General features: G+C 36.9%; 1 protein-coding gene across 14 annotated transcripts in view; it reads right to left on the bottom strand.

The window, feature by feature from the left end:
* The window catches only part of PAM (peptidylglycine alpha-amidating monooxygenase), a 309,920-nt gene that overhangs the window by 169,378 nt on the left and 128,404 nt on the right, over positions 1 to 12,138 (bottom strand). The window contains exon 1 of one of the 14 annotated variants that reach the window (XM_060093203.1): positions 4,598 to 4,622. The exons of the other annotated variants lie outside the window; for them this stretch is intronic. The gene's annotated coding sequence lies outside the window, so the exon portion shown is untranslated. Of the gene's footprint in view, positions 1 to 4,597; positions 4,623 to 12,138 lie in introns of those variants that run through there. 14 annotated transcript variants of the gene reach the window in all.

The following is a 12,138-nucleotide window of genomic DNA, read 5'->3' as shown; positions in this document are numbered from 1 at the left end:
TGTAATTCCTAAAGTATATCTACTATGTAACCACAATACAATCATTAAAATGAAAATATTCACATTGACACATTACTATCATCTAATCCTCAGTCTCCAAACTTTGCCAGCTGTCCCAATAGTATCACTTATAGCAAAAGAATCAAGTTCAGAATGGACAATTGCATGTAAAGTTGTCAAGTCTCTATTTAGTCTCCTTCACTCCACGACAGTTTCTGTCTTTAACTTTTATGCCCTTGACTCTATTGAAGATTGCAGGCCAGTTATTTTGCAGAATGCCTCTCAGTTAGTGTTTGTTTTCTGCTTATTAGGACTAGATTCAGGTTGTGCATCTCTAGCAGGAATATCACAGAAGTGACGCTGTGTTCTTTTCACTGCACTATATTAGTTGCCCATAGCTGCATATAAAATTACTCCAAAACTTAATAGTTGAAAACAATAAACATTCTCTTGCATAGTTTCTGTGCATTGGGTAAAGAAGTAGCTTAGCTGGGTGATTCTCTCATGAGGTTTCAAGCAAGATGTTGGCAATGGCTGCAGTCACCTGAAGGCTTGACTGGGGCTGAAGAATTTGCTTGCATGATGGCTTACTCACAAGGCTGGCAAGTTAGTGCTGGCTGTTGGCAAAAACAACATCTCCTCACTATGTGGCCCTCTCTCTAGGGCTGCTTGAATGTCCTTACAACATGGCAGCTGGCTTCTCCCAAAGTAAGCAAAATTTTTTGGGACTAAACATCAGAAGTCACATACCATCACTTCTATAATATGCTATCCATTACACATGTCGGCCAAACTCAGCATGGATGAAGACTACCCCAGGGCATGAATACTAGGAGATGAAAAGCTGGCTACCACAGCATCTTATTAGGTGGCTTGCAATTTTGGTTTGTCCCACTACTGATGATGTTAACTTTGATCATATAATTAATTAAGGTGACATCTTCCAGGCTTTTCCACAGTAAAGTTACCATTTTTCCCTTTTTAAGTAATATTTTTTGGTGGAAAGGTTATTTATTGACTTATAAATATTCCATTTCTCATCAAACTTTCATTTTATTCATTTATTTATTATATCATAATGGACGCAAAGTTTCTTATTTTATTCAGTGGGTTTTAATCTGTTACTAACTTTATTTACTTCACTTACTTTGATGCTCAAAGTATCTCAGTTGTGACTCCTTTAAGCTAGCTTTTGTGTCCTTTTGACATGTCCCATCATCCTCTGAGCACTTCCTTGTTTTCTGTGCCCTCTCTCATCTGGGCTCAGAACCCTCCACCAGGCCTTGCTTCTTGTGTTTTTCATTCCACTTGGCCTTTGCTGACACCTTACACTGGGATGCCTACACACATGGATGCCCTCTCCTCACCCTGCTTGGGCCATGATATCCCATGCCAGGCCACCCGTCCTGAACGCCTACCTTGCTCTGCCCCACATAACAGCTCTAGGACTGAATTTTTCAGGAAGAGAAAAGAAAGACATTAACTTTAAAAAATCAAATTATAGAACAGTATACACATGTATTTAAAATTCTGAAGTAATATAACTCAATTAGATTTCCAATGGTCTTCAATGGGAATAGGTTAAAAAAAAAAACAGAGGGGGGGATGTTCACTGTCCATTTACATGCTTTTGCAGTCTTTTAACTTTCACAAGCTTATATTACTTTTGTAGCCAGAAGAAAATAAGGATATTTATACACATACATATTTATATTTAAAATACTGAATGTGATTCCACAGATTTCAATTTATGTGTTAATTTCTATCTGAGTTTAGGTTGTGTTTTGAAATATAACTAACTCTCCTTCTTTTCCTTGGCAAGAACTTTACAAACTAAATTTTATGGTAGTTATAGCTGTAATGCAGAGTTCCTCAAGCTCAGTACTAGCAACATTTTGAGCTGAATAATTCTCTGTTGCAGAGGACTGTCTTGTTCCTTACAAGATGCCTAGCAGCATCTGTGGACTCTATCCACTAGATTCCAGTTGCACCCCCTGCAGTGTGACAACCAAAAGTGTCTCCAGACATTGCCAAATATCTTCTAGAAGGTCAAATCAAAAATCGCCCTTGTTGGGCCTCCCTGGTGGCGCAAGTGGTTAAGAGTCCGCCTGCCGATGCAGGGGATACGGGTTCGTGCCCCGGTCTGGGAGGATCCCATATGCCGCGGAGCGGCTGGGCCCGTGAGCCATGGCCGCTGGGCCTGCGCATCCGGAGCCTGTGCTCCGCAACGGGAGAGGCCACAACAGTGAGAGGCCCACATACCACAAAAAGAAAAAAAAAAAAAAAAAAAAAAATCGCCCTTGTTGAAAAACACTGTTGTAATATGGTTCATTAAGATAAAGCTTAATTTAAATAAAATGATATAATTACACCTGAATCATTGTAAATCAATTATACTTCAATATTTTTAGGTGATATAATTCCTTCAAATACATATAATGAGATACAAATGGATTTTTTTGGTTTTTTTATAAATTTATTTTTATTTATATTATTTATTTTTTTGGCTGCTTCAGGTCTTCGTTGCTGCATGCGGGCTTCAGTAGTTGTGGCCCGTAGGCTGTAGAGCGCAGGCTCAGTAGTTGTGGTGCACAGGCTTAGTTGCTCCGTGGCATGTGGGATCTTCCCAGACGAGGGCTCGAACCTGTGTTCCCTGCACTGGCAGGCTGCGCCACAAGGGAAGTCTCTATAGATTGACTTTTAAAAGTGCTTGTAGGGACTTCCCTGATGGCGCAGTGGTTGAGAATCCACCTGTCAAGGCAGGGGACTCGGGTTCGAGCCCTGGTCCGGGAAGATCCCACATGCCACAGAGCAACTAAGCCCGTGTGCCACAACTACTGAGCCTGCACTCTAGAGCCTGCTCGCCACAACTACTGATCCCACATGCTGTAACTACTGAAGCCCATGCACCTAGAGCCTGTACTCCGCAACAAGAGAAACCACCACAATGAGAAGCCCACGCACTGCAATGAAGAGTAGTAGCCCCTGCTCGCCGCAACTACAGAAAGCCCACACGCAGCAACAAAGACCCAACACAACCAAAAAAAAAAATAAAATTTAAAAGAGATTCCACATTAAAAATAAATAAATAAATGAATGAATAAAAAGTGCTCGCAAATATGGAACTTCTAAAGAATGGGAAAAGAATATTCATAACAGCAAGTCACATTTATCGACTTATATGCCAGATGTTGACCTTATGCGTTATTATCTCACTGAATTCTTATGACTCTTAAGTACCAGTTATTATTCCCATTTTATAGATAACAGATCTAAAGCTTAGGAAAATTAATTAACTTGCTCTGGTTACACAACAGTAGAGTAGGGATTTAAATCCTGGCTTGCAGCCTCCAGAATCTATCCTCTTAACGCATATTCTTCAACATAAAACAAACTCTCTACATTCTTAGGGGATGTTTTCTTCAAGTTCAACAAAAAGCAAATCCTCTGAATATCATTTTATTGTGAAGTAACAACAGCCAATGTTATCGAGCAATTACTATATGCCAGGCACTGTACTAATAAGCACTATATATAGATTAGCTCATCTGAAGCCTTACAGCAACTTTATGAAATCTGTACCATTATCATTCCCACTTTACTGAAGTGAAAACTGGACATACAGAGTATTGGTAACTTGCCCACGGAACACAGCCAAAATATAAACACAGGCAATCTGATGTCACAGTTAAAGCCCATACCTGCTCAGCAATAAATGTAACCTAGTCTCTTTTTTTATTCATATATTAGGAAGCATTAACACTTCCTCTACAACCTTACAAACATAACTCACTTAGCTAACTCAGAAAGAACAAATTGAAGATCTATAACAAGGGTCTAAATCTAGTCCCCAAAGTAGATTTTGTTTGGCTTGCAAGAATTTTTCCTAACTCTTCCCTTGAATTTGAATTCTGAGTAAACATTTCAAAACGAAAAGATTTCACAAAGAAAGTGTCTCTTGAAGAGTTGTAAAAAATCTGGCATCACTGGACCCATATCTCCACATGGGAACAATTAGCCCCTTCTGCTCCCTATGTATTCCCAGATCCTGAGGCCAAGGGTACTTGTTTTAACTGACACTCAACACTGAGGCGCAGTTTTGTCTGTCCAATTGTTTTGTTGTCGTTTTTTACATCTGGCCAGTTTTTCTCATTAACATTACTAGCTATACCCTAAAGTCATTTGTGTTGTGACCCCAGAGGTGCACCCATTCTTTATATAAGGTAAACTTCATCTTACACATAGCATAGCGTTTGCCACACTCAGATATACTACGTTGCTACTTCTTTTCTTTTCTCTTCTTTCCTTTCCTTTCCTGTTCTTCCTTTCTTTGTTTTTTAAGTCTCTCTTTTAGCAAGGCACACGAAATTGAATGGCATTTTCTGCACGTGGGTTTGTTTGGGATTCATCTCTTCTAACAGGTAGTCAATTTGAAGTATTCTTCCCCTGTAACTCAAAATTGGCTAGGTACCTATTAGAATATATAATGTTAAAAAATCTCAGGGGTACCATTCAGCATATGATTCTACTGCAATAAGAACTTGCCAACGGTAACAAATTTTATTTATTTATTTATTTTGGTTGCCATGATCCATACCAGATGGCCTTTAAATATGTCCATTAGTCATCAAATTGCTCAGTCCTGTAAATATTTCTGTGGGGGAAAAAACAAGAGACATTATTCTTAATTAAGTTTCTCAACTTTGACTAATTCAAATGGTACTTCATAACACATGAATCAAAATTCAGTGCTAGCATACTTTAATGTAAGATAAAACAGATCCCTGTGTTCCAATCAGCACACATCCTTTTGTTCTAAGGATGCACTGGAAGTTCTCAAGAGACTGTGCACTGCACAGGAGAGCATTAACCATTACTGATGATGTCAGAGAGGTAGAATGGCTCCTTTGCATGTGACTCATTTGCCTACCAGTATCTTTTTTTTTTACTTATAAACGTGACAAAGAATTCAGTTTCATAAGTAGAGCACAAAACACTTCTGCAGCTATAGCTGCCTTCTCCTTTAAATATTCTTGTTGAGTTGGGGGCGCAGGCCATGAGCCTGGTCCTGCAGTCATTTAGCAAGGTGGGGATTTCTGTCCTAACTTATGGAGCAAGTCAGACATGAGGGCCTGAACTTATAGGCTATCTCCATAATATGCCAATTCAAAAATTAATAAACTCTCTTCTTCCTCTTCAGTGAAGTTTCTGAGGAACTGGTTTGAAACTAATATCCAAGACTTGACTAAATTTCAAAAGTTTGTCTGTTTGTTTTTTTAATAAAGTATGAATCACTGGCTGATTTAAGTACTGAAAGATATTTCCATTACCTTTGTAATGCTTCCTTTGTGGGTCTGTGCATTACTATTTTCTGCTGTTTTCAAGAGGAAGTTGTTATTGAATGAAGGATGGAAGGGTGCCACATTTAAGAGCAAATATTCAATGCCAGGCACTGGGCTTGGATGGATGTGGTCAGAAGGCGGGGATCTGCCTTTCCTTCTGTCTTTCTTGCAACTAATCAACATATTTTTTAATGAGATGTCCTCTTTTGTAGGGATTTTTTTTCCTGTTTATACTTCCACATCCTTAGGCAGAGTTATTCCCAAAGCATTTCAATACATATTTTGTTAAATGCCTCTCTATGACTTCAGAGGCAGGAGTTATTAACTACACATGAACGTGGCTCAAATCCAGAACATGCAGTTACAAAATAAATATCCTCTTTCTTGATAAGTAAAATCTACAGGAAATGTCTAGATTTTCACTCCAAAATTACACTGAACTTTATCTTTTGTGTCGTGTGTTGTTCACATAGAAGCATTTTCTCCCATAGCAGAATCAAATTTTCAAGTGATTCTTATGTTTTCCATTTCAAATATTCAAATACTTACAGTAAAATGCCCATAAACATACCCCTTGCTATAATAAAAGTTTTGGTATCCTTGTCTTTAAGCCTCTCAGCTGTATAATTAGAGTACTTAAAGTGGAATCTACAATCATATAATGTTATTGTATAATTGAAAAACTTATGGGAAATTTTCCTAAAGATCATGAAAGAATGTTAAAACATTCTCTCATTTATATAATTCTGTTCAACTGAGTTTACAGTAACCTAGAGGGCTCCTATAAAATATATACTACACACTGCCCCCTCAATCTATCTCAACTATATAATTTGAAAGCCATTAACAAAAGAAACACAGTTGCTTAAAACCATTTTAAAGTTTTTTATTTTGGGGTGTACAAGCTATAATAAAATACAGCTTAATCATAACAAGACTATTTGAATTTTTAAATATGCAATTCAGCATTGAAAGAAGTACGATGTACTGAGTAGCTTATATTCAAATATTTTAACTTCTCATCTATAATAATAACAGTTTTCTTTGATCAGTGTCCCCAGACTCCCCATTAACTATCAATTCAGAGCTTCATAATTTTCTTCTGGCTCAAAAGGATCAAAGCATTTTTATGTTTGCTAGAAGTCTCTGATACTGCTGCACAAACAGGTGGTGAATTTATTTCATAGTTATTAAACTGTTTCTTGCTGTCTTGAGCTTAGGAAGAAGTGGTTTATTTTAACAAGGTGCTTACAGACTGGCTTTCCCTTCTACAGTTTTTAATCTTCTTTACAAGGTTTCCCACAGTGATGTGCACTACATGCTGGAAATGAAATAAGAGTTGAAAAAAAGATGAGGGCCATGCTCCACTGGGTGTGAGAGAACACACTGGATGCCGTCCCCATTGTATCACTCCAAGGAAGTGAGGCCCAAGCATGCCTAGTCGATCTTGCTCACCTTCTATCTCCATTACTGAAGTTATATGACCTAACCTTGAGTGTCATCATTAAAAAAAAGTTGAATTTTTAATAACAATTATCATTGAAGAGTTAGGGGGAAAAAGCATTGAAACCCCCCAATTTAAACACTCTTTCTAACATTAGAAGTAAGAGCAAAAACAGTAATTCTATACGTGATACAAAGGATCATGAGAGATTATGACAAGCAACTCTATGCCAATAAAATGGACAACCTGGAAAAAAATGGACAAATTCTTACAAAATCACAACCTTCCAAGACTGAACCAGGAAGAAATAGAAAATATAAACAGACCAATCACAAGCACTGAAATTCAAACTGTGATTAAAAAGCTTCCAACAAACAAAACCCAGGACTAGATGGCTTCACAGGCGACTTCTAGAAAACATTTGGAGAAGAGCTAACACCTATCCTTCTCAAACTCTTCCAAAATACAGCAGAGAGAGCAACACTCCCAAATTCATTCTATGAGGCCACCATCACCCTGATACCAAAACCAGACAAAGACGTCACAGAAAAAGGAAACTACAGGCCAATATCACTGATGAACATAGATGCAAAAATCCTCAACAAAATACTAGCAACAGAACCCTACAGCACATTAAACGGATCATACACCATGATCAAGTGGAGTTTATCCAAGGAATGCAAGGATTCTTCAATAAACGCAAATCAATCAATGTGATACACCATATTAACAAATTGAAGGATAAAAACCATACGATAAGCTCAATACATGTAGAAAAAGCTTTTGACAAAATTCAACACCCATTTATGATAAAATCCCTCCAGAAAGTAGGCATAGAGGGAACTTACCTCAACATAATAAAGGCCATATATGACAACCCACAGCCAACATCATTCTCGATAGTGAAAAACTGAAACCATTTCCTCTAAGATCAGGAACAAGACAAGGTTGCTCACTCTCACCACTATTATTCAACACAGTTTTGGAACTTTTAGCCACAGCAATCAGAGAAGAAAAAGAAAAAAAAGGAATCCAAATCAGAAAAGAAGAAGTAAAACTGTCACTGTTTGCAGATGACATGATACTATACGCAGAGAATTCTAAACATGCCACCAGAAAACTACTAGAAATAATCAATGAATTTGGTACAGTAGCGGGACACAAAATTAATGCACAAAAATCTCTTGCATTCCTATACACTAACGATGAAAAATCTGAAAGAGAAATTAAGGAAACACTCCCATTTACTACTGCAATAAAAAGAATAAAATACCTAGGAACAAACCTACCTAAGGAGACAAAAGACCTGTATGCAGAAAACTATAAGACACTGATGAAAGAAATTAAAGATGATACCAACAGATAGGGAGATATACCATGTTCTTGGATTGGAAGAATCCACACTGTGAAAATGACACTACTACCCAAAGCAATCTACAGATTCAACGCAATCCCTATCAAACTACCAATGGCATTTTTCACAGAACTAGAACAACAAATTTCACAATTTGTATGGAAACACAAAAGACCCCGAATACCCAAAGCAACTTTGAGAAAGAAAAACGGAGCTGGAGGAATCAGGCTCCCGGACTTTAGACTATGCTACAAAGCTACAGTAATTAAGACAGTATGATACTGGCACAAAAACAGAAATATAGATCAATGAAACAGGATAGAAAGCCCAGAGATAAACCCTCACCACCTATGGTCAACTAATCTATGACAAAGGAGGCAAGGATATAAAATGGAGAAAAGACAGTCTCTTCAATAAGTGGTACTGGGAAAACTGGACAGCTACATGTAAAAGAATGAAATTAGAACACTCCCTAACACCATACACAAAAATAAACTCAAAATGGATTAAAGACCTAAATGTAAGGCCAGACACTATCAAACTCTTAGAGGAAAACATAGGCAGAACACTCTATGACATAAATCACAGCAAGATCCTTTTTGACCAACCTCCTAGAGAAAGGGAAATAAAAAGAAAAATAAACAAATGGGACCTAATGAAACTTAAAAGCATTTGCACAGCAAAGGAAACCATAAACAAGATGAAAAGACAACACTCAGAATGGGAGAAAATATTTGCAAACTAATCAAGGGACAAAGGATTAATCTCCAAAATATACAAGCAGCTCATGCAGCTCAATATCAAAAAAGCAAACAACCCAATCCAAAAATGGACAGAAGACCTAAATAGACATTTCTCCAAAGAAGATATACAGATTGACAACAAACACAAGAAAGGATGCTCAACATCACTCATCATTAGAGAAATGCAAATCAAAACTACAATGAGGTACCAACCTCACACTGGTCAGAATGGCCATCATCAAAAAGTCTACAAACAATAAATGCTGGAGAGGGTGTGGAGAAAAGGGAACCCTCTTGCACTGTTAGTGGGAATGTAAATTGATACAGCCACTATGGAGGTTCCTTAAAAAACTGAAAATAGGGGCTTCCCTGGTGGCGCAGTGGTTGAGAGTCCGCCTGCCGATGCAGGGGACTAGGGTTCGTGCCCCGATCCCGGAAGATCCCACATGCCGCGGAGCGGCTGGGCCCGCGAGCCATGGCCGCGGAGCCTGTGTGTCCGGAGCCTGTGCTCCGCAACGGGAGAGGCCACAGCAGTGAGAGGCCCGCGTACAGCAAAAAAAAAAAAAAAAAAAAAAAAAAACTGAAAATAGAACTCCCACATGACCCAGCAATCCCACTACTGGGCATATACCCTGAGAAAACCATAATTCAAAAAGAGTCACGTACCACAGTGTTAATTGCAGCACTATTTACAATAGCCAGGTCATGGAAACAACCTAATGTCCATCGACAGATGAATGGACAAAGAAGATGTGGCAAATATATACAATGGAATATCACTCAGCCATAAAAGGAACGAAATTGAGTCATTTGTAGTGAGGTGAATGGACCTAGAGTCTGTCATACAGAGTGAAGTAAGTCAGAAAGAGAAAAACAAATACCATATGCTAACACATATATATGGAATCTGAAAAGAAAAAGAAAAATGGTTCTGAGGAAACTAGGGGCAGGACAGGAATAAAGACGCAGACATAAAGAATGGAATTGAGGACACGGGGTGGGGGGGAAGGGTAAGCTGGGACAAAGTGAGAGAGTGGCATGGACATATATACACAACCAAATATAAAATAGATAGCTAGTGGGAAGCAACTGCATAGCACAGGGAGACCAGCTCGGTGCTTTGTGACCACCTAGAGGGGTGGGATAGGGAGGGTTGGAGGGAGACGCAAGAGGGAGGGGATATGGGGATATATGTATATGTATAGCTGATTCACTCTGTTATACAGCAGAAACTAACACAACAATGTAAAGCAATTATATTCCAATAAAGATGTTTAAAAAAATACAGTAAAAAATACAATAAAAAAGAAACAGTAATTCTGTCATTCAGCAAAAATAGAACTAAAATCTTAACCTATATCATTTGAAATATGTGCCACTAATCAGGAATAACAATTTATGTTTCAAGGGAATTACCACTGTTACGTCAAGATTATTAGGAAATATTTACTAGGACCGGCACTGACAGGTATTTTATGTCATGGCTCAAGTTTGTGTTGCACGACTTAAGGAAACTATATAGAGGCAGATTTGTAGAACCAACAGCCCAAAGAAATTAGCAGTGGAGGTAAATAACACACATTCATATTCCAAAAGCAGTTAGACATTTTCTTAGAACAAATATAAAATGGTAGACCCAACTAGGTGCTTGGGATTTAAATAAGACAAACAGATTCTTATTAGTAATACTTGCCTATCTCTTTATAGGAGTATTGACAAGAAATGTAACTTATTGTTGCTAAAGCATTTTAAAGATGAAATGTGCTATATGACTACTAAGTACTACACAAGGACTAACTGCTAAATGAGAAATCAGTCTTACTACTCTTTACTTGATTCTACTGAATTTTAATATTTATTCCTAAATAGAGGAATTATGTGAATTACCTTATTGGAAGATGATTCTTTTGAAAAGTATTTTTTTTTAGTTTTTGAAATGGAATTTTTAAAGTCAGTATATATGCATTAATTTTACTTTTTAAAAAGTTTTGCTTCCCATTATGATGAATTTCTATTATCCTAAGACTAAGTCTCTCAAACAGTGAAGAAGTCATGCAGATACCAAAACCTGGATCATTATACAAGTAACTCATGGCAATGTGTAAAATTCTATTGATAAAGCAAACAATGTACTTTCAGTCCAGTAATTCCACCAAAAGATTGTTACCTCTTTTGAAATGACATATTCCTAAAGATTTGGTAAAAATAGAAATGAAACAGAAAAATAGGACCTTAAGTCTTTAAATATGCTATTCATAAAAGTACAAAAGGTGTAGATTTAGTAGTGATTATTTATTGTTACTTAAAAATACATCAAGGTCAACATCAAACCTTTTAAAATTCCTTTAACAAAATAAAACTATAAAATAATCAGTGGTTCCTATAACAGCCCCGAGGTATATCAGAATATCTTTAAAAGAAGCTGGCCATTTTATCTTTCAATATGATTTTCAGGGAAATTTATGTCTCTATCAATGCATTCAAAATTAATGGCCCATGCTTGACCGGCTGGTGATTTCCACTATCATAGTGGCCGGCAGATGACTGCTTCATTGATTCAGGGATGGATACCAACTGGGAAGGCAGCTTCTAGATTGGTCACCCTGGCTTACATCTAGCAAAATACTGTACTGATTACTGCTCTTTTGGCATGGTGGAAATTGTATTCTATTTCATGATTTCTTCATCAATGATTAAAGAAAAGATAAGTTGAATGGCAGAGATGAAAGAATGATATTGTTAAATATGAGTGGAGTTATTCAAACATAATAGAAAAATATGCTTTAAATTATTTAATCAATTAAGTTAAGGTTAAAAAAATAAGGTAAAACTTCTTCCTCCATAAATAATAATATAGCACTAATATATGCTGTCTTTGTTTTAAGTAGGCCACAGATTTGTTTTAAGATATTTAAAAAAATACTATTAACCATTTCATTCTGATTTAGCTGAATTAACATTTTAAGATGGCCTACTTTATTTCTTGTTCCTGAAACTTTGTAATTATCTCCTTCTCTTTTTATAAAATATCAAAAATTTTCTTGCTACCAAAGAGGTCAACATCTTTTATCAGTAAGTTTTATCTTAACAAAATGCTAATTTTCAAATCAGAAAAATAAATTAAGCAGTATTGATTTGTCAAAAAGAGAATAAAACTGTGATAAAATTTCCCTTTCATTTTGATATTTAAATCACTATCAGTATTACATTATAATGAGATAAAGGTTCATTAAGGCAGCCTTTGTTATGTAAAAA

The sequence above is a fragment of the Mesoplodon densirostris genome, chromosome 3 (genome assembly GCF_025265405.1).
Source record: "Mesoplodon densirostris isolate mMesDen1 chromosome 3, mMesDen1 primary haplotype, whole genome shotgun sequence".
NCBI classification, from domain to species: domain Eukaryota; kingdom Metazoa; phylum Chordata; class Mammalia; order Artiodactyla; family Ziphiidae; genus Mesoplodon; species Mesoplodon densirostris.
The sequence above is the reverse complement of the archived record's forward strand: the minus strand, read 5'-3'. Positions and strand labels throughout refer to the sequence as shown.